Source organism: Neopelma chrysocephalum, unplaced genomic scaffold (assembly GCF_003984885.1).
Source record: "Neopelma chrysocephalum unplaced genomic scaffold, ASM398488v2 Primary Assembly neopelma1_24, whole genome shotgun sequence".
NCBI classification, from domain to species: domain Eukaryota; kingdom Metazoa; phylum Chordata; class Aves; order Passeriformes; family Pipridae; genus Neopelma; species Neopelma chrysocephalum.
Window position 1 is genome coordinate 35,745,675 of NW_020897693.1, and position 21,735 is coordinate 35,767,409.

At 38.7% G+C, this 21,735-nt stretch overlaps 1 protein-coding gene across 24 annotated transcripts in view; it reads left to right on the top strand.

Moving 5' to 3' along the window:
- The window catches only part of NRXN3 (neurexin 3), a 1,019,488-nt gene that overhangs the window by 426,681 nt on the left and 571,072 nt on the right, over window positions 1-21,735 (top strand). The gene's annotated exons all lie outside the window — the stretch shown is intronic.

Genomic DNA, 21,735 nt, shown 5'->3' on the forward strand with positions numbered 1-21,735 from the left:
TGGAGTGCGAAAGATGGATTCTTGACTAGGTAGTTTGTGGGGAAAGAACCTTAGTTCTTGGTAATTTAAATGTATTTTTCATCTGGCACTTTTATGACTGAAAGAAAGGGGTAAAAAAAGTTACCATTCCAGCAAAAACTGCAATTGCTTTACTTTTGTTGATTTTCTTAAGTGTGTACCTAGGAAAACAAGTAAGCCCGCATACGATTTTCACACAAGTATCCAAGTATATAAATCCCTGCATGAGTCATTAAATGCAGCAGTTAATATAGGGTTATAACTACAAGTTAGTGTTGTCAGTACAACCCTCTCTTTCATTCCTCACTCCAATAAAATATACGTGTTTGCGGTAGTGCATATTTCTGATTATTTAGTCATTCTTTGGCTGCTCATGTACACATGAAGAGGTTACAGTGACTTGGCCATGGTTATATGTGTGGAAGGGCAGTGTTTGAATCTGAGAGCTGACTGAACATTCAGCTGTACTGTGCGAAGCCACCTAGAAATGCCCAGGATGTTACTTGCCATACTTTTCTTTGTTGTTTGGCACCCTGAAACATTATTTTCTTCTGAAGAAGAGTTGGAGGTTATTTGCAAATGCTATTTTCAGTGTGAAGGCCTGCAGTTTGTTATTCTTCCTCAGCTTTGTGCTTTAAAAAAGCAATTTCCTACCTCTTTGTGTTGGTCTTTTTTTTTTTCCCCTCTTCAAATATCATATTTGCACCATGTATCTAGCAAAGCATTATTTTTAGTTATTCTTTCAGCTGCTTTTTTCCTTAGGGTCTTTTCAAATCATGTAGTCTTTCTTTTCTGTCACCTATTTTGTATCTCTTTTGTACCTCAAAGCCTATATTGTTTTTTACAGCGGTTGTTCTTGCTGTGGGCATGCTCTCCTCTGTTCTATTTTAATATGTCACTCTACACCACTTCCTATTTTAGTAAATCCTCTTCTCTTTTATCTGCCCATCTGCTAACTTATTGTGCCTCTCTTGATTTCCAGCTTCTCATCTGTCTTTCAGACTCTCTGTACTTTTGTAAAAAATCATTTCAGTGTATTGGTCTTTGGTACTGTGAGGTGTGCTAGCCAGGTCAAGTAGTGCTAGTTCTTCCAAGCGCAAGGTGCTGCACCGGGGTTGGGGCAATCCTCAGTATCAATACAGTCTGGAGGATGAACAGATTGAGAACATCCTTGCAGAGAAAGACCTGGGTGTGCTGGTATATGAGAGGCTGGACATGAGCTGGCAATGTGCACTTACAGCCCAGAAAGCCAGTTATATCCTGGGCTGCATCAAAAGCAGTGTGGGCAGCAGGTCAAGGGAGGTGATTCTGCCCATCTACTCCACTCTCACAAGATCCCATACTAGAATGCTGCATCCAGCTCTGAGAGCCCCAGCAGAGGAAGGACATAGACTTGTGGGAGCAAGTCCAGAGGAGGGCTAGGAAGATGGTTAGAGGGCTGGAATACCACCTTTATAAGGAAAGGCTGAGGGTGTTGGGTCTGTTCAGCCTGGAGAAGAGAAGGCTCTGGGGTGACCTAATTGCAGGCTTCCAGTACCTGAAGGGGCCTCCAAGAAGGATGGAGAGGGACTTTTTACAAGGGCATGTACTGATAGGACAAGGAGGAATGGCTTTAAAAAGTTCTCTTTCTTGACAACCTTACTGTTGGATGCTATGGCGCGAGATCAAGTGCTACACGCACAGAGCTTTGTGAGAAGTGGCAGAGCCTTGCAAGCAGAATCCTCCACATCAGTCAGGTGGAATTGGAAATAAGCAGCTGAGAGAACATGCCTTGCAGCTCCAGTAAAAGTAATGCAGTTTTGCTTTCCCATAAGGAACTAGTCACATTTATACTACTGTTATGTAAGTACCTTGCTATTACTATTAGAGAAAAATCTAATCAAAGCAGAACATAATAGCAAAGTAAGAGATTAAATTTAGAGGACTGGATGTAAACATCACATAAAAATGATATAACGATGCTGGGAGCTGTCAAGGAGGATATCTTGAAATGAGTTTGAGAGCCAGTTCTAGAACCAACTGGAAATTTTGTGCTTTTACTGTTCTGTGAGGAAGTCTTTGTTGATAGCACACATTACAGATCTTATGTTTGTTGGGATTAAACATCGCATAGGCAAGCTTTGCTGTTCTAAAATTATGCAACATTGTTAGGACACACATGACAAAAGTGTGAAAAGATTTACACAGAAGTGAATACATCAGAAGAAAAAGGTCTGGGAAAAAAAAACCTCCAAATTAAACAGTCTTAAGTTATTTTTCTCATTGAAGGTAAGTGTTTCAGCCCTTTTTACATCTGCAAATCAGAAGCTTATTGAAATGGTCATTCAAACCAAAAATGGGTTAAAAATATTACATTTTCTACTATTCGTGCCATTTTTATTATGAATGTTGAAAGTGAATTGTTCTGGATTTTATCCAGAGTAGACAGTTTCAGTCATTTCTTCTTTACAGCTCTTCTTCTGTGTAGTCACTCATGAAATGACTTGACAGTTTGTCCAAATTGCAAGCATTTTTCTTTATCAGTGATTTTATTAAATCTCTAAATAATACATTGATAAGTGTATTTAGTCAATGTGAACTATGAACAATAATGCCTGACCACATGGCTCAATCTTGCCAGACTTATTTGCTATGCTTGAATGAATTTCTAAAGATAAAACTTGTGTTGTGCAAAGCATCACATTTACATCAATTTAGTATACGAGTGTTGACTGAACTCTCCAGGTTTTATCTAAAGCTTGATTTTTTTGTTGGTATAGTAGGCAGAAACAGCTTTCTTTTGTGTGTCCTGACAAAATCAGATGCTAAGCAAAGGAGATTTGCTTGATTCTTAGCAAGTTGGGCAGGCTGGCTGAAGAAATGGCACATTCTTAATGGATAGAGTTGACTGTTCCAAACTGTTTCTTCAACTTTTAGCTTATCAGTTCCTCCTGGCTATCCATGTAGTGACAAATAAATCACCTGTATTTAGTCAAAACGTTGAAGCCTTTCTATTTGCTCTGGGTCACTTCAGCTTCACACCAGTGGCTCCTCCAGGTTGCAAAACTGCCTCTCAAACTTCATAGTGATACCTATCGCCCATTTACTCTCAAAGTGTATTTGAAAATGTAATCCTAAAACTTCTGCAAGTGTTAGATCCTGGCTCTTTAAGGTTGTATCTCTTTCTTTAGGACATTGTGGCAGCTGATCACAGTGGAGGTTACTGAGATTTTACTTCTGGGTTTGAATGCAAGGTATCTGTGGACACAGGATCTTTTTGGCAACTGCGGTTTCATGTCCTTTCTCCTTGTCATACCATCAATTTCTGAGTTCTTTAGACTATCAGATCTATATTGCATAACTTACTCTACGTGCAAGCTTTCTCCTGGTGAAGAGGAAAGGCGTGGGGTGGGATAGCAGAAAGCTTTTCATTTCCTAGCTGATTGGGATGTTCAAATATACGTTTATATTGTACTTTTTTTTCCCCTTGTGAGTTTTAAACTGCTCATGAATACAAGATGTTTGGAGTGTGTTCACTGCTGAGCAGACAGTACTTCTGATTTTTATCAGGGAGATCTTTTATTGTCTATAGAGGCTGATGTAAGACTGGCTGAGTGACTACAGCTCTAGTAAATGTCTGAAGAAGGCTTAATGAGAAGAAAGGAAACTAGGGAGCATCAGATATATTGAGTCCTATTTACCAGCAGCTCACTTATGTTGCTTTCAGAGGAGGCTGTTCTTGTGATTACTTTCATTTAAACTTTTCAGTGAGATTCTGGGGTCCCTAGCTAATTCACTCCTTCTTGACAAGATTGGCACACCTGGATCACAAAGATACTATAGATGGGATTCATTTAGTTCCAGCAATACACAAGCTGAAGACAAACTAGCTCTTCCAAATATTCACGGCCTCCCCAGCATTGCATGTATGCACTAAGCTTAGGGTCACGCCATTGCATAGTTTCTTTACTGATCGGACTTTCTCTGCATGGTAAAGTTTGTAATTCCTCATGAATCTTGCAGGGAAAGAGTCAGAGACATAAACTCATGGAAATGAAAGCAACACAGAGACAATGAGAGAAATAATTTTGGAACCAGATTGTTCCCGATTTTCCCTAGTGACTGTCGGGAATTAGAGGAGAAGCTGAGGAAGAATTAATTCACATCAGTCAACTCTGAAGAATGTACTGAAACCTCCCAACATATCTATAGGAGGTTTATATTTCTTTGTCATGCTAGTTTTAATGATGCCTAACTGTACCTTGACGTTACCAACCTTTATCTGTGGGGAAAAATAATGTTAATGGCACTAGAGAAATAAGCCACTTATGCTTAGAGTGATAAAGAACCATTTACTTTTGATAAACACCCATTACAGAGAGGCATAATATTTTGCAAGATGTCTCTAAATAATACTGTAATGACAGAAAAAACTGTTTCATCTGTTATATCCAGAGAAATATGAGTGTGGGAATTCAGACTCCTCTATCTTTCTGTTCTGTAATGCCTCTGTAAAAAACAGAGGAATGCCTCTGATTTAGTTTATTCCTATTTAAGTATACAGCTCTTTGAGGTAATTTCTTCTCATATCTGTTATATATCTGTAGTGACAGGATAGTGTAAGGTGTCAGTTGGAAGTAACTCCATGCGTTTGAGTTTTGCAAGTTTGAATACATTTTGAATGTTCCCAAGGGTTCATGCAGTCTCTCTGTAATGTTGAGGTTTTTCCCTCTGAGCCTTTAGAAATACGTTTTTTTCCTCTTTGTTATTTGATTAATTTAATTCTTTTGACAGGATAGGTGAGTGGAGAAAGAGAAAAGAAAATTCTAAAATAATTTGAAATTAAAAGGTAGTTGACAGTTTCTGATAATTGTTAACTTGGAATACAATTGTTGGTGATTAATGTCTTTGCATTGGTGTACCTAGGTGATAGAATGCAGTTTAAGCTCTCCTAGTTGATAATGTCCAGCTGATCAATATACTGTGTAGGGTTGACTCAGTGTCATTCCACATGAAAGTATCAGTGGAAAGAAAGATTCTTATCCATACATTTTCAAGGTATTCCTTTGTCCTGGTTGTGTGTATTTCTTTGCAAGAAATTCTTGACCTGTTTTTGCATCTTAAGACTCCCTATGATTAAGCTTCACGGATATCTAAGTTGTTATCAATACAAACATTGCTCCCAAATATTTTTATTTTTCCAAGATTCATAATGGAATTAAAGCCTTTCTGAACCTTGACAATCTGTAGTCATTTGCTGAGGTGCTTTACTGCTTCAGTCTGGTCTCTGTCGTTTATGAATGAGAGAGACTGCAAGGCAGGACTTTTCTGACCAGTAGTGGTTCTGTTGCACAACCATTGTTCCCCATATGGACATAAGGTATGCTAAAACTGGAGAACAAGAAGGGGTGGAAGACAAATTTTCAGGATCAGCACATTGGGAAAATAATTTTTTTTGCTTTGCATCTCCCCACCATGCCTTCCCATACACATGCACATGCTTCCTTTGCTTCAGAGTGGTGGCTAGCAGAAACCTTTGTGTTAATGAAAGCCAGACTGAACCTAGCCTTATGCTACAATTTCACCCCAAATGCCCGTGACAAAAGGTGATGCTAGACCTCTTCGGAGAATTAGTTTTAGCTGTAGTTCTTGTCCTCATGGGACTGGATGTTAGCTGAATATAAAATACATGCATAGCAGGGGCTCTGACCTAAAACCAGAGAAGTGTTTATGTGACATTAGTGGCAATTTTGCAGCCGGAAAAAGTTCTCTTTCCTTGAATGCATGTAACATAACAAAATAAATGCCTCTTATACTATCTGTGGATATTTGCAAAAATCACATTGTGTTAATAAAGGGGTTCACACTGTCAGGAAGGAAACTGAAAACTACTGCAAACCAAGCCTTGGTAAGGTAGTTTAGGTGTTTCCCTGCACAGTCTTGCAATTTGACTCCATAAGTTGTTTCTAGTATTTGTTCAGGGTGAGAGGCCTGCAGGATAAATGTGGCTTCCTGCCTTTTATTTTTTTTTTCCAGAGGAAAGTTGTCAGATCAGGTGCACTGGAGATACAGCCCATTTCTCTGCATGGGGGCATATGGAGAAATGGAAGTGTCCTCCTGCTGAGAGGCCCCAGGGATTGCACTGTTCATGTCTAGTACCTGTGTCTGAGGAGGGCTTGAACTGAATCACTGCTGTGATGAGAGGCACCTAGAGAGAATGTGGTTGGCTTGGAATGGTTATCTGTTCAGAGCAGACTTGATTTCCTCTGTGTTGCACTGTGGTATGTTGCCCATGATTGGGCTGTAGCAGCCATTTCTCCCGTGAACACAGATGAGGAGTGTAGGGAGCTGTCTCAATTTAAAGAGACTGGAGTGTTTTGCTAAAAAGAATGAAAGGCGGTTTCTTTCCCACTAAACTCACACTGTCTGCAGATGGCTGTAGACAGGACTCCCCCTTTGTTTGTCAGTGAGCTCAAACTCTACGATGAAATCTGAGCAGATTTGGCTGGCAACAGAGCAGACTGTAGACAAACCGAGGCTGGAGAACAGACAGATGACCAGGTCGAGAGCAAAACGGCTTCCGAGCTTTTCCAACACACCTTGTCCCCATTAGGGCACAAAGTGAAGTGTTCCCTGTTTGTAAGGAGAGGAGGAGAAAAACTCCTACCCCCTCCCTGCAGTTTTTTAGATGGGCTATTAACTGGGAATGCAGGTCTGCCAAGTAGTTCTTTTGTATAATTAATTACCCCTTCCCCCTCCTCATTCAAACGTCCTTCTCTTACAGTGGGACAGGGGAAAGGAAGATTTCTGCTTGGATTTTTAGAACAAGTAAACCTATGACAGGAGCATTTTTGACAAATATCTAGGTATGAAGATAATAAAAATCAAAATCTGTTTGATAAGGGCAAGCTCTCTACTGACATTTATATGCAAAATCTACCTGTTTCTTTAGGGATCATTCTGTAAGAGAATATACTATGAGCATCCTTACTATTTTAAGCTACAGTCTGAAAGAATAAATTACGTGGAAAAGGCGTCTGCCTTTAGTGTGTTGCAGAACGTCCTGCTCATTGTACAGCAAAGCTGCTGATCAGCTTAAGTTCATAGACCTGAATTAATCAGGACAGTCTTCCTGAGTGATGATACAGATTTGAGGTTGGTGGTTTCCGTGTCTGATGCTAAGAATAGTTTTATGTATGTTGGTCAGTACCTTAGCTTAATAAATATTGGTAAAAAGGGACATTAGTCCATAGGCTTTGCCTGAGGTAGTTAATTTTATATGCAATTTCTCTGAATAGAAGTTTTTCTCACAAATATTTAGGGTTTTCTTCAGCAGTAGTATTGCTGAAGGCAGCTGCCAAGTACAACTAGATTAAGTGTTTTCATTTGAACAGTTTATTAGCTGAAACATGCAGATTTGACTGCATCTATTTGTCAATTTAGTCTGAACTTGGCAAGTATTTATGAAAAAGGAAATGGCAAAAAATTATTATGACATTTAATATAAAAATATTTTGACTTTTTATTTTTAACAATGTCTCAGTGTTTAACTTATTCTAAAGTTGTTTCCTTTCCCAGTCAGTGAAAACAAAAAACTTCTGATTGCCAGTGAAATAAAATGTTTTCATAGATCAGCATAGGTTGGAAAGTAGTCTCTGGAGGTCTGTAGTCCAACTCACTGCTCAAAACAAGGCCAGCTTTTAAAAGTATTTTTGTCACTTTGGGATTTCCCTCTGTGACTGCAGCCTTTCAAAGCTGTTTGAGGGTCTTCTTGCATCAACAGTGGCTGGCTTCCTTGGTACATTTGGATGCATGGGACCTTTCTGGTCCCATGAATTTATTTATGTCAGAAACTTAAAAGCCTGAGGGCAGACCTTGCCATTGAATACCACAGCAAAGAAGGCATAGTGTGAGTACTTCAGCCCTATTCAGCTTTGAATTTAGAAAACTCCATACAGAACTGTTTCTGGGTTGCTTTTGTGGGGCAATTTTTGGTCCAAAAAAAAAGGACGTTTTCAGATAGGCCTGAAGTAATTTTCCCTTCCTTCTGCCGATGTTGCCAATTTGTTCACTAACCAAAAATGCCTCCCATTCTTTGTCTTCCTTAGGTGCCAAATATGATCTGTGCTGTGGCAGCACCTCTGTGGTCCAATTCTTGTTCTGCAAACATGTGTTTGCATATAGTATATATATTCACCTTAATGCCGTGGTCTGATATACATGGTATTTATATTCTAGCAGCTAGAATTCTTCAGTAGATAATCAAATGTGGCTTACAAAAGAGAAAATTCACAGGATAGGTGTATTTTCACATTGCATTTTTTTTTTTTATGCTGAAGAAATATTTCTTTGTGTTGGTGAGAGAACAGCTGTTTTGTCCATGATTTTTGACTATGTGGCTATTGCTTATTTGACTATAAATATAAAAGACTAAATTTCCTGATCCAGATGGTTGTTCTAGATTGGTGTTCTGATAGAAATAGTCTTTTTATTGTTCTTTACATGAAACCATGTGTCTGCATTTGATACCTCATTAAAAGTTGGCATCGGTATAAAACTAGAAGCTGTTTTGCTTTGTGATGCTAGTGATGTTGATTGAGAAATTCGAAGTCCTTTAATTGTGACTCACCTCAGCAGGACTTGGCGGTTTTTTTGCTCTGTACCAGCTGGAAATTAACAACAGTGATGTTAAGGGATATTAAATGTGACCCACTTGCCTGCAGGCTTGTACAAATAGCTTGGTTTATAGGTAAAACTTCAGCTACCTATTGGTATTTAACATTATACAAATGTTTAGCTTTGCATTATACAGATGTTTAGGAACTTTTAAGACTGGACTTGAGAGTGAATGAGAGACATCTATAAATGCGTCCCTTCCCATAAAATTAGCGATGAGATATAGCAGTGCTCTGTTGTTTATTGAGACTTTGAATTTATGTACCTTTCCATCAGATTTTCCGGGGTGATGTGCTACATGGTTCCCATTCAGCACCTCTGAAAATCAAGCTGTCACTGACTTTGTGCACATGCATTTGTTAAAACTGAACTGCTGTCAGTTCAAGATACTGTTAATTAATCTTTGCAGTGTAAAAGGGTCAGAACTAATTTCCTTTATAAATAAATAAATAAATAAATAAATAAATAAATAAATAGATGAGAGAGAAACCCTGGAATATCTTCCTAGCAAAGAAGGGGTCCAGCCAGGCTGCGAGGGTCAGAGGGATGTAGCTGTTGGTTGTGCGAAGGGCTTGTAGCAGCTGCTCTATGGGGGCACCACTGACATGTGGCACAGCCCTGGTGCCAGGCAGACCTGGGCAGGACTGGGGAGAGTGACTGAGTTTGCATCCCAGTGTGTGAAGTGCTCCAAAGGCTCAGGCTGAGGCTTGCACTTGGGTTTGGTGGTGGTAGTGTTTGGTGTTTCAAGAGCCGCTAGGCAGGTCTGGTTTCAAACTTGTTTCCCTCTCTTTGTCATCTTTCCCTTTCACCTTTTGGTATAGGCTACATGGGACCCCTGGTGGCCTAGTGGTTAGGATGCAGCACTCTCACCGCTGCGACCCAGGTTCGATTCCAGGTCTCCCGGGCAGATGGAACTCGTTAGCCCTGTGAGGCCATCCATCTATGAGAAGGTCACTCTAAACAAACCTACGTCCTGAGGACCTCACTGCCATTGTCCAAGCTTGCTTGGCCCCGGCAGATGAACCTTAGGATTAAAGGGTGGGCTCAGTTCAGCGCAAGCTGTGTCTCACCTAAAAAAATCCATTGCGCAGGCTTGAAAGGTAAAAGACCTTTCCCAAAAATCTTCGTTCGCGAAGACTGGCCATTATAGGCTACATGGGTGGCAGGGCACACATCAAAGTCACTGCTTGTCCTCTAGCCGCCACAGTGATTTTGTAGCCTTTCACCACTGAAGGAATGGGAGAGAATTGGATGTTAAGGCTCAAGCTGTGAGAAAAACTCGTAGACCTGGAGCATCCAAATTAATGTTTTTCTAAGTGTTCTTCCATATTTAAAGTTTCTTTAACCATTCAGTGATAAACCTCAGGCTGGTGACTGGGGAAAATTGCTTATCACTCAAACAATCCAAGTTTCACATATGCCATCCACCTCCTTCCCAGACTGCTGGTTAGAAATGCTCTGCTTGATAAAAGCTCACAAAGCAGTGAGAGGAAGTAGTTTACAACAAGTGATCTAAAGCATCCATTAGCAATACAGGTTAAACAAATAAAAAAGCATAAAAAAATCCAAAAAAACCCCCAAACTTGACCTGTGGTCCTGCAGAGTGTTAAACAATGCAATATTTTAGAAGACTCTTGTGAAATCAGGCTAATATGGTACTTGCAGATGAAAGTATTTCTATAAAAACCTGACCCCTGAAGAACCAGTACTTTTGAGATTTAGGAACAGGAGGCTTCTGAGATCTAATCCTCATTCTCCAGGCTTGGCTATTGCCTTGAAAAACCCATCAAATCCTTACTTTGTCATATAATTAATGTTCTTAGGGATGTGATGAGCTAAGTGATGGCATTTGTTTTCCCTGAGTGATTCTGCAGTGGGATTACAAGTCTTAGTGAGTCATCCTAAAATACCTTATCCTTTTCATTTTAAAACAAAGCAAAAAACCCAACACCTTCCCCCAACCCAAAACCCTCTTTGAGAGGAATGCTTATTCCCCTTGAAATCAAGGGAACTATAGAGAGCTTAAAAACTCTTGCCCTGTATAGTCGTGCCAATCGTCTGTATCATGGCCTGTGTTAGCACTCTGTTGCAGTCCTGGGTGTCAACTTTCCTCAGCAGATTGACTTTTGGGACTTGATGGTCTGTTCTAGTTACTGTGGTGTTTATCTTGCACTGATTGTAAAATACATAGATCCACATTTTAAAGAGGATTTAAATGTTCTGCTGCTGTGATAGTTTTCAAATTATATGTTTGCTGATGGTATGGACTGTATAAATTTTAGTTGTGGTACAGCATTTGTTCAGCATAGGATCTGCATGCTTTCTAAACATGCATGGATTAATTTTCACAGTGCTCTTGTGAATGATAGAGAAATATTGGTTTGCTCAATATTGCAGCACACCAGCTGCTCACCAGCTAGAAATAAAGACATCATTAGGAACAATACATAGGGAGAGAGGTGTATATAATCTCCCCATACCTGTAACAATCGCTACCTCCTTTTCAAACAGACCACTGGAGAAGGAAATAAAGAGCATGTGGGAGGTTTGTGGTTTTGGGGTGAGTTTTTTTGTCTTCAAACAGTCAACACAGAAATAACCTTTCCTCAGAGCAAAAGGATGTATTTTCAAACTTGGAAATGGAAATAGAAAACAAAGTGTACTTGTCACTAAGCTTTCCATGGGAAATGGAAAGAAATAGATGTTATAGAGAAATGTTTCTGACAAGCTTATACCATTAATCAAATTCTACTGTTTTCATAGCTTAGCTAGAGGCCAACATATATACTATTGCTTGATAGTCAAACAACCTTATTGCTTAAATGTCTTTGAAACAGCTTGAACTAATATGTAACCCCAATGTCACTAGATTTTATTTCTTTAAAAATTTTACAATGCTGGCTACTTAGTACTATTTTAACTGTGGTGCACAAGGATTGATAACCCTTGTAATCAAGATGGCTGATGAACATGCACAGACATCAATTGATCCCAGGAGCTATAAAGTCACTACTTTCCTTCCTTGTGTTCAGTTCATGATCTGTTCGCTGATGTTGCTGTCAGAGCTCTGCTACTCTGAAAGTGAGCATTAATTTTCTGTGTGTTGGGCAAGAAAAGGAGACCCGCAAATGCTGGTGGTACCTTTCCAGGAGTAAGTCTACTTCCTCTGGGAAGAGATCTGCTTGCTTTGTCTTTTCTCTTTCTCCTGGTCTGTTGCTGTTTTAGGATGACTCCTTCCAATTAATTGTCTGGTGTATTCCTATCTAATTTTAGCTATATTAGAATTACACCTGGATGTTGTATGAAACATAGAGAATTTGTATGAAGGTATACACATGAAATTGAGTGACTTCAGAGGTATGTTTGAGAAGAGGGATGGCATCAGTTTGGATCTTATTGGGAGCTCTGAGGACAGAGAGATATGGGTATATTTAAAGCTATGTGCTTAACTTTATCATTCTCTCCTCTTCTCCCAGGGCATTTTTTCCTTTACATGCTCCTTAGCTGACATGAAAGCTGCGACTTTTAAGATCTGAATTTCAAAGGAGTTCTCAATATTTGCCTCAGATGTCATCTTTATCTGCAAATCCTCAACTATCCTTTAGTCTGCACTTTTGATCTCTCAGCTTTCCAGAAGCCTGTGATCCTTCCTTGATAGCTCCTTAAGCTAAATTAGGAGTCTCTTGCCTGTAGGCCTGCATACCACTTGTCTTTCTCATCTGGGGTTTCTCAGTTCAGGTAGAAAGAAACCAGTGTATGCTACCAGTAGACTGGAAATTGGTGGTTATCTATAAAGCACCTGAGGAGGATTTTCATCAGTGAATACAGATCTCGTTTCTATGACTCAGGTGGATTTCTTCAGCAGGGTCCCAGGTGTTTTGAGAGTATGCATTGTGACTTGCTGAGAGATTTTTGGAGATAGAAGGGTTAAAGTGCCATTAAACAAATTATTTGTAGCTATACTTATAACCAGCTTCTTGACTGCTAGATACATCTTAATCTTTAAAATCAGTAGTCTGTGTAGATATGGCTTCCAAATTCCAGTAAGGTTTCATCCATTTTTGTAACATTTGCTAAACGGAAAGGAAAATGTATTCAAGAGGGTCCAAGCTTTTACTGTGATGCTTTGGGCAACACGACTTTGTCTCGCTTTCCACCTCATAAAATGTGGTCAGCAGTATCCCCCAACTTTATTTTAAGGTTGCATTAGCATTGTAGTGTCCTGGAAAAAGAAGGAGTTCTGCAAATACTAAGATGAAAATGAAAAGCTTAGAGGATGGCAACTAAAAAGAAGTATTTAACTTGTAGCTCAAGAAAGGACAAAGGGGCATTTGGAGAAACTCTTCTATGTCTCTACTCCTTGTATAGGTCAATTCAGGAGAACTTCTCCATGAAGTGTTTTTACTGGGTCGTACTTGTTTTCTGGTGGTAACCTGGAAATGTACAGTCTTTACTGAAATGTGGCTTACCTTAAATAGGTAAAATACATCCCAATGCTCTATCTATTCAATATTAGGAAGAATTTCAGTCACAAAAGTTTTGTTGGTGTTGCTATGTGGTCACTATCTCGTGCTAACCATTTCTACTTATGGGAGAACAGTCAATGACTCTTAAAAATGTAGGAGCAACTGAGGTCTCTATTCTGTTCCCTGTGAAGGATACCTCTTTGAGATTGGTAAGCTTTTAAACGCCTTTAACATTAACACTCCAGTCTGCACTACTGATCCCTCAGCTTTCCAGAAGCATTTGATCCTTCCTCAATAGCTCCTTAAGTGAAATAAAAAGACTCTTCCATGTTAGGTCCAAGTACCACTTACCATCATTCTCTCAACAGTTTCTCACTTCAGGCAGAGGGAACCAATGTGAGTTACCAGTTATGCGCACACAGTTCACTAGTATCATCTGAAAACATAAGATTTCCACTTGCAAATTTCAGTTGCTCTTTGTACTTGTTAGTAGTATGATTTGTATACATTTATATGTTCTCCCTCCCAGCATACCCCTGGTTCTCAGTAGACTTATAAACACTGGCTAATATGTAATGGAGGATTTCAAAACTCCATAGATCATAAAAATGAGTGAGCACCTTCAGAAAGAAGGTAGCATTGCAAAAAGAGCTAAACCTCAAGAGTGTTTGCAGTGTTTTGCACCCCCTGTGGAAGACTTGAATCCTGCTGGCTTTGTAATCACTTAGATGTAATTTCTGTGATACTGACTGTTACGCTTTTAGAGGCAGATTGAAGCTAGTTCATGTCATAGTCCCAGCAACCATGAAGATAACTGTGTGCATTTGTAATACCTTAGGCACTCAGATGCCACAGGGAAAGGCACCTTAATTGACAGAGCAATTTAGATCCTCCGAAATGTGATGCTATTGTTCTTTGCCTTTTGTATCGTAAAGAAGTGTTGGTAACAGGACTGTCTTCTGTTCTTATACTGTGCTGTTAGTGAGGATGGTGCAGTGTGTCCTAAACAGCATTTAAAAAAATACTTTAATGCAATATTTGGCACTGGAGCTTCAAGGGCTTGTTGTTTTTTTTTCTCCAACTCAGCTCTCTGTTAAACTGCCAAATGTGCCTTTGGGAAGAGGAGTCTCTTTCTTTGGCATTATTTTCTGTGTTCTGAAACAGGAGGACAAAGGTGCTATGCTATTGTTAGAAGGTGGTCTCTGATTTCCTGAAAGACACATATATGCAATTACTGTAAGGCACTGTATTGCCACATACATTGCTGATTTATCCTGCTTTCTGATCTCCTTGCTTTTCAGATTTAGATGAGACATTGTTACTATAATACTTAAAAAAAAAAGGTATAAAAAACCCCTCTACAACAATAATCACATCTTTCCAAAATTCAAATGAAGTAATAGAGGCAATTAGAGCAGGAGAACACTTGCTAAATGGAATGATATGAGCTTTTTCAGTCTGCTGTGGTGTAGTTCCTTACTAACATAGCAAAAGCAAAAAGCTTTTTTTTTGGGGGGGGGAGGGGATGGCTGTTCTTGGTTTAAAGACTCATACATTTGATTCATGCTTTTTGCCCTCTAGGTAGTTTGAATCTCATCCAGGCAGTTAACAGTCAAATTATTTCATTGCTGTTGTATGTGTGTCTGCGTGATACATCATACGACTCACTCCAGTTGTCTCAGCATCACTTCCAGTATCTTTTTCTCACTATCATCATGATTAATCCACTTGTTTTGTAGCATTTCTGGGAAGATTTGAAACTAAACAGGAAGAAAAACTTCATTTGTCTTACTGTTGGTAGCACAGTCTATCTATGCTTCAAGTAAGGTACATCAGTGGGATTAGTGAGAAGATATTTGGGTTTGGTATCTGTATTATTATATCTATGCAGGAATAAACAGAAAAATTAAATCTCTAGCTTTGTTACCCCTGCATCTTGCTTTATTTGGCACTGCATTACTGGAAAGCTAATAAAATATAAAACTCTCTTAAAATAGAAGCTCTTTTCCTCTTTATTACTGTTGTGGTGTACTACAGTGTGTACATAAATGTTCCTGTAATATTTGCTTTAAAATTCTGCCCTACAGTAAAACCTTGTGTGGTTCTGCATATTTCTTAAGCCATAGACTCATTTTTTGCGTGGCAAATTGCATCCATTAAATGAAGCATCTGAAATGAACAGGTATTTACTATTATGGGGGCGAAACTAGGTTGAAGTTTTAGAGTCATTCTAATAGTTACTGAAGTGTAGTCATCTTCAAAGCAAAATAGCGGGCGAGAGTAACTCTGGAAAGCAACTCTGAGTACTGTAATTCCTTTGTACTCACATAGGACTGTCTAAGCAGCAGCTGCAGTGAATGCGGTTTCCCTCTAGTGGTGCTCCCTGCGGGTAGACGCTGCTCTGTGATTGCCTGCCTGCTTAGCTTGCTTACACTAAGCTCTCTTGAGCTTTGCTCTCTGAAAATCTAGTGTGTACAAATATTTCCTTGGGCAAATTGTAGATGAGTCACAACACAGCAGCCTCTGAGTTCTTTATACCCATGCTGAAGCTTTTGTTGCCCTGATCTGTTAGGAACAGCAATATAAAGTGTTTGGCAAACATGAAATGGTTCACGTGACAGCCTTATTTGAAAACAAAGCAGTCTGATTTCAGCCAGTATGACTGAAATCACTTTGAAGTTAATTTAATGAAACTCTTGTGAATCTTAATTTTAAAAGCCTGAATACTTGATTTTTTTTTTTAGTATACTTCTTTGTCCTTTTTGACCTCCCTACTGGTCGTGAATATAAAATAAAATCCCTTTCCTTAAAAGTGGACACTCAATAAAAATGGAAAACCATCTATTATCATTAAAAATTAATAATATCTTGGATAGATAATTAGAAACACTTCATTTTATTTTTAAACGCTGAAAACTTTTTCATTTATCTTGAACTTGAAACATTTTGAACATTTTCTAAGTCAGAATCAAATTAATTTTGGAAGAATTGAAACCTCCTTTCACTGAAATTGAAATTTCCTATTTAAACCCTTTTGAGGGGGATCGAGTTCCTATTAACACAAATGTTTTCCTGTTAAAAATGATTCTGCTGTACATACACAGTAATTAGTAGTCTCTAAAAGTGTTAGTTAATAGTAGTCTCTAAAAGTGTTATAATTGAGTAGCAGTGAAACTGAGGTAAACAAGGAGTACAACCCACTGCCTGTGATGGGAAAACCTCGACATAAGCACAGTTTGTGCCGTGTATGACCTGTACCATATATGCAATCAAATAATCTCTTTTCTTGTTCTTAGTCACAAATTATATCCATGTCAACTGAAAGACATAAAACTCAATTTCTTCACTAAGTTTTGTTTCAGAGCCTTATGAAAACGCTGCAGTCATGTTGAATGCAGCCCGAATCTGTATTGAATCTTATTACAGCTATTGGCCAGGGTATCTGCAAATGAAAGTAACAGTCATTCAATATGGTGTTACGTGTATTTATAGCAAAAGCAAGGAAAAATGTTGTGGGATTTGTTTTTTTAAATAAAGGCCTTTTTTTTAAAGGCATTTTAAAACAGATTGTATCCAAAATAATTAAACCCAGCTGAACTTATTTTTTGTCGAGTTTATATGGAGACTGGGGAATTTTTGAGAGAACTAGTAGGGTGGTCTTGCTACTTTTCAGTTATTTGCTGAGCTAATTACATGCACTTTATAAGTCTGGCTGTTGGGGGAATTCTTATTTGCACTTGTGAGGATAGTTGACTCTGTGGGTGGTTAAAGGATTTTGTGTATGCACTTTTTATGGCTGTACGAATGCAAATAATTAAAATTTGCTTCTGGGTAGGCTGGTGTAAATCATCTCAACTTTATTGATTTTTCACAATGAAGCTACTGTGTAAAGCTGTAAACATAAATGTTTTTAGCATGGCTTACAGAAAAGTTGATTCTTAAGTCTATGCTGTGTTTTGTTTAATGTGTGGAGTAGTACCTGGAGATGAGCCCGTTCCTTGAGGAAATGGAAAGACTGGTGCAGGTAAGGTCCCCAGTGAAGGTGTTGACTATCTGTAGGGAAGTTCAACCTCTTATTCCTTGTTGGCAGCCAAAGTTTTCTTGAAAAGAGGTATTCTAAAGCCTGTATATGAGCAAAACAAGTGTGTATGTATAAGAATACGTGTTGATTCAACTGGGATATCTACATAAATGTCTGCAATGTATGGAGAGTCTGGGGTTGCCAGTTGTTTCCTAGTAATTAGCAATGCTCCTGGAGTTGAACAGCAGATCATGGCCAAGAAAAAGACCTTCCTAAAACACTTCATCCATACTAGTGCTGCCTGAAAATAAACAACAAAATTTACGCTACTGACTTATATTCAACCAAGACTGAAAGCTATTGAAGGTTTTCAGACTAACTAGCAGCTCTGCTTTTGAGCCATTCTTGTGTTTTGATATTTGACCTGTTCTTTGCAAGATCTTGCTACGTATCAGGAAGCCATAAAGGTGTGTGAAAAATTGCCAGCATCTTTGTCCTTACACCCATTTCTTCCCTTTTTTGGGTCTCGTGATTCATTCTTGTGTTTCACAAATCGGTGTGCACACATTTTGCACAACAAACCACAACTTCTCTAGTCATTATGTGAAAGTGTAAGGAAAAACAATCAATGTCCCTCCTCCAACACAAACAAAAAAAGAATGGAAAAAAAAAGGGGGGTAAAGAACCTTCCCTTTCCCAGCCCCTCTGTGCCTTAGGATGCTGATGGGATTTTGGAGGGATGTTGCCCTGTATAAAAGAGACACAAAAATGCATCTTGCCACTGAAAAAAGCTGAGATAGTAGCTGAGCATTTAATTAAAAAATAAAAAGCAGATAAAAACCTTTTTATCATTACTGAGGGTCTTCCCTAGAAAGCATTAGTATCACTGTAGAATTCTGTGTCATTGTAATTGTAATGAGGTAACTGCCTATTCCATTCTCCTCAAGATGGCAATGTGCTTTCTGGCTGTCTCTTCTGGTGTTCTGACCACTGAAATGTTTGACTGCTTCTGTTAATATTGGATAAGATATGCAATAATGAAGATAGCCAGGTTTCATGAAGGTCATTTTAATCTTATAAATGGATCAGATGATAACAGCCTGCACCATGGGTAAAAGCACACCTTTTGATCCACCTGTGTGGAACTGCAGAGGGGATTAACCCTCTTTCTCCTTTGCCTTTCATAGAAGGGAAATTCTGTGTGCTGTTAGCCACTAAGGGTGGATAAGAACCGGTGTCTTCAGAGTTATTGTCAGAACTGCATCCCTCTTACCAATTGTTTTTTCTAAACAAGCGAGTTCTTGGGGGCCATGTGGAAAGCAACTTGGCATTTTCAGAAGGCATGATCTGCTTTTTGATTCTTTATACTTTGGCATGTTTACTCATGGCACTTTTATGTAGTCTATTTGAGCCAAGCTATTAATTAGCAGCAGTGCACCTTTAATATAATGACTGGGACACACTGGGCAGATTGGATGAAGTTCTTCCATATTTGAAAGCATATGCTATTTGGTTTTTATGAACAATATGCACACAGGTTTGAGTAGATGTCAGAGGATTCATGAGAGCATGAATCAAGTAATATTTGCTCAAGAAGCCTGAACTGCAGCTGAACTAATGTCCAGAATTGAGGGATGCCTAAGAGACAGATAGTTTTGCTTCTGATTAAGTAGCATTTGCCATTGCAAAGCACAAAAGGAATATGCACTAATCTGCCTCATTTGAATTGGAAAATGAAAGGTACTGATCAATTCTGTATGACACACAGGACATTAGGAAGGGGGATGGAATGACCAAGAAGACCAGAGACACCAATTGGAGTGCTGCTACAGTAAAAACTTCCTTATTCTTTTTACTGTTATGTTGTCCTTTACTCTTGTAGTGATAAAAATTAAATAAATTGCAGAAATTACAAAATGCCCAACTGCCGAAGTATTATAAATAGAAAGTATTTCCAAGTGTGCCGCTTGTAACATTGCTACAAGAGTTCCTTGTTTTTCATCATAAAAAATGTTGCACAAAGGGAAGACATAAATATTTGACTTTTTTTTCCTCTTTCCATTTAATCTTCTGCTTTGCTTCCTCCTACATCTGTTTAATTCTTGTTGAAGGATGATATAGGTGTGAGAGGAAAAGGAGGAAAAACCCCAAACCCACAAAACAACACAAACCCCACCAACGTTGGTCTATGCACTTAGTTCTTTGTGTTTAGCTTTAAGACCGCAGAAATGCCTTACCAGGTAGGAGATGGTACTTAGGGAGAGCATTATGGTGCTGATACACGTGGCCCATTTCCTTTCTATTTTCCCCAGCATCGGCACCTGTTGGATTAGGAATCTTCAAGTCATCTTTTAAAAACTGATCACACATATACCTTAGATCAGCTCAGTTGGTTAGAGAATGATGCTAACAACACCAAGGTTATGGGTTTGATGCCTGTATGGGCCATTCACCTAAGAGCTGGACTTGATGACTTCCAACTCAGTATATTCTGTGACTGTGATAAATGTCAGTATAGTAACAGCACATGTAGTAATCGTGCTCAGTGAAATGAAGTTTGGCATCCTGATGTGAGAGTCCCTCTATAAAAAATGCTTGGAACCACTCAGAATTCAATAGAAGCTTAACAAAGAGAGGAGCAATGCATTTGCCCACTCTCAATTGAAAAATGGAAGCACAATCTTGCTGTTTTTCAGGTCAACCTACCTGCTGCGTAAATGTCTTGAAAGCATTTGAAAATAAAACAGTTTGAATAGAGTAAAATAATGTTTTTTTAATACTGTGTTTTAAGCTCAGGTATATCTGGTTTGAAAAACTTATCTGCATGGTCTTAAGCATGCTCATATATTGAATTTTTGTACGTGGTGTTATTTGGGTAATCCTGCTAAAAGAAGCCAGTGCCCATTGGTGCATGCAAAATGGAGGGTTGTGAGTGAACAAAAGTATTAAAACCTTTTTCGTTGTTGTTGTTGTTTCAACTGATCAAATATAAAATAGGGTGATCAAGACATGGACTTAAATAACAAAATAATTTGCATCGCAGTGTTTAATTTTCAAATTTATTAGCCCAAGCTATTAATCCATTACTTCTAAATAATAATCTCATTTGTAGACAAGCTTATTCATTTGGAGAAAGGAGTGGGAATTCTGAAATTTTCCACTTATTTATTTGTGAATCAGTTAAGCTACATTTTGTGAAAATCTAGTCATATAACTTCTGTTGGTGTCACAGTTTTGTTTTGAAAGTCTTACAGTGGGCATCAAGACAAGCCAAACCAGATAGTTTTTGTTGACCCCTGTTTTGTCAGGGTAGGGTTGAAGAATGGGAGCTAGACGGTCAGCAACTGTGACTTACTCAACCATGCTGAACACAGAGCTGCTGCATAGAAAGCGTTGCATTGTCAGCTGTGGTCTTCGGCACACTTGACTCGTTCTCTTGGCTGAGCCCTCCAGAGCTCTAATCAATATGTGGAAAAGATTTTTTTTTTTTAAAAAAGCATTTGCTGCCTCTCCCCACCCTTCCTCTGCTTTAAGGTGCCATTATAAAAACACACAGGTCCAGGTGAACTCTTTGATTTTCCTACCTGCATCAGTAACTGATGCAGTATATTTTTATGTAGACAATAATTTTGCTAGCCACCCAGAGATATCATTTTGTGAATTCTGCTCCAGGATAAAATGTACTCACTGGTGTAAATCAAGCATAACTTTCTAGGAGTCTGTTAGAGTTTTGTTTGTCTGGTTCCAAAGAATTTAAGCTTTCTGGCCATGGTCTAGCTGCCTTGTACAGCTGGATTTATATATGTGGTACAATGTGACTTTGGCACATGGATGAGGAACTGCAGAGTTTATGGATTTCTCCTGTTAAGGAGATATTCTCTGTAACTGCAATATATGGCACTCCATTCTTTTAATCCAAGAATGATTCTTATTTTTCAGGTCCCTAGAAAAATATTTTTTTCCTCTTGCTTTATGGTAAAATTGGCTAACAGTGGGCTTTATTTGAAAAGATATTAAACTCCTTTTTTTATTAGCATGAACTGCATGATATTTTAAGGAGAATAACAGAATATTAATTTTGTTTTGGTCTCCTTCTGTAGAATTCCTCTAGTACATGTATCCTAGCTGAGTGAGACAACACCACCTTTGCCCATGTTTCTCCTTTGGTGAGAAGCAGTTACACTAATGTTACTAATTAGGCAGTGTGCATACTGTGGACTATGGGCTATCTGATGTAGTTTTACCATTGTAGTATGTTGATCTGTAGCAGTGCCTCATTGTCCCTGTCCCGTCTCTTTTACTAAGTTCAATATGTCTTGGTTTTACTTTCTTGGGTTCCCCTTTTGCCAGTTTGGGCAGTGGGTCCAGACCCAGTGTGCAAAAAGTTCTGCTGTCCTCATTCTGCGTTTCTCGATACACCTGGATCAAAACCCACCACTTTAATACTGTACTGAAATGAGGCTAGATGCTTTTAATTTAGCACACACCATTATTCAATTTCACTTACCATTTGACATGAGTGAGGTGTTCCAGTCCTGTAATCTGAACAATTAATTTTTTAAGTAATTGCCTGTC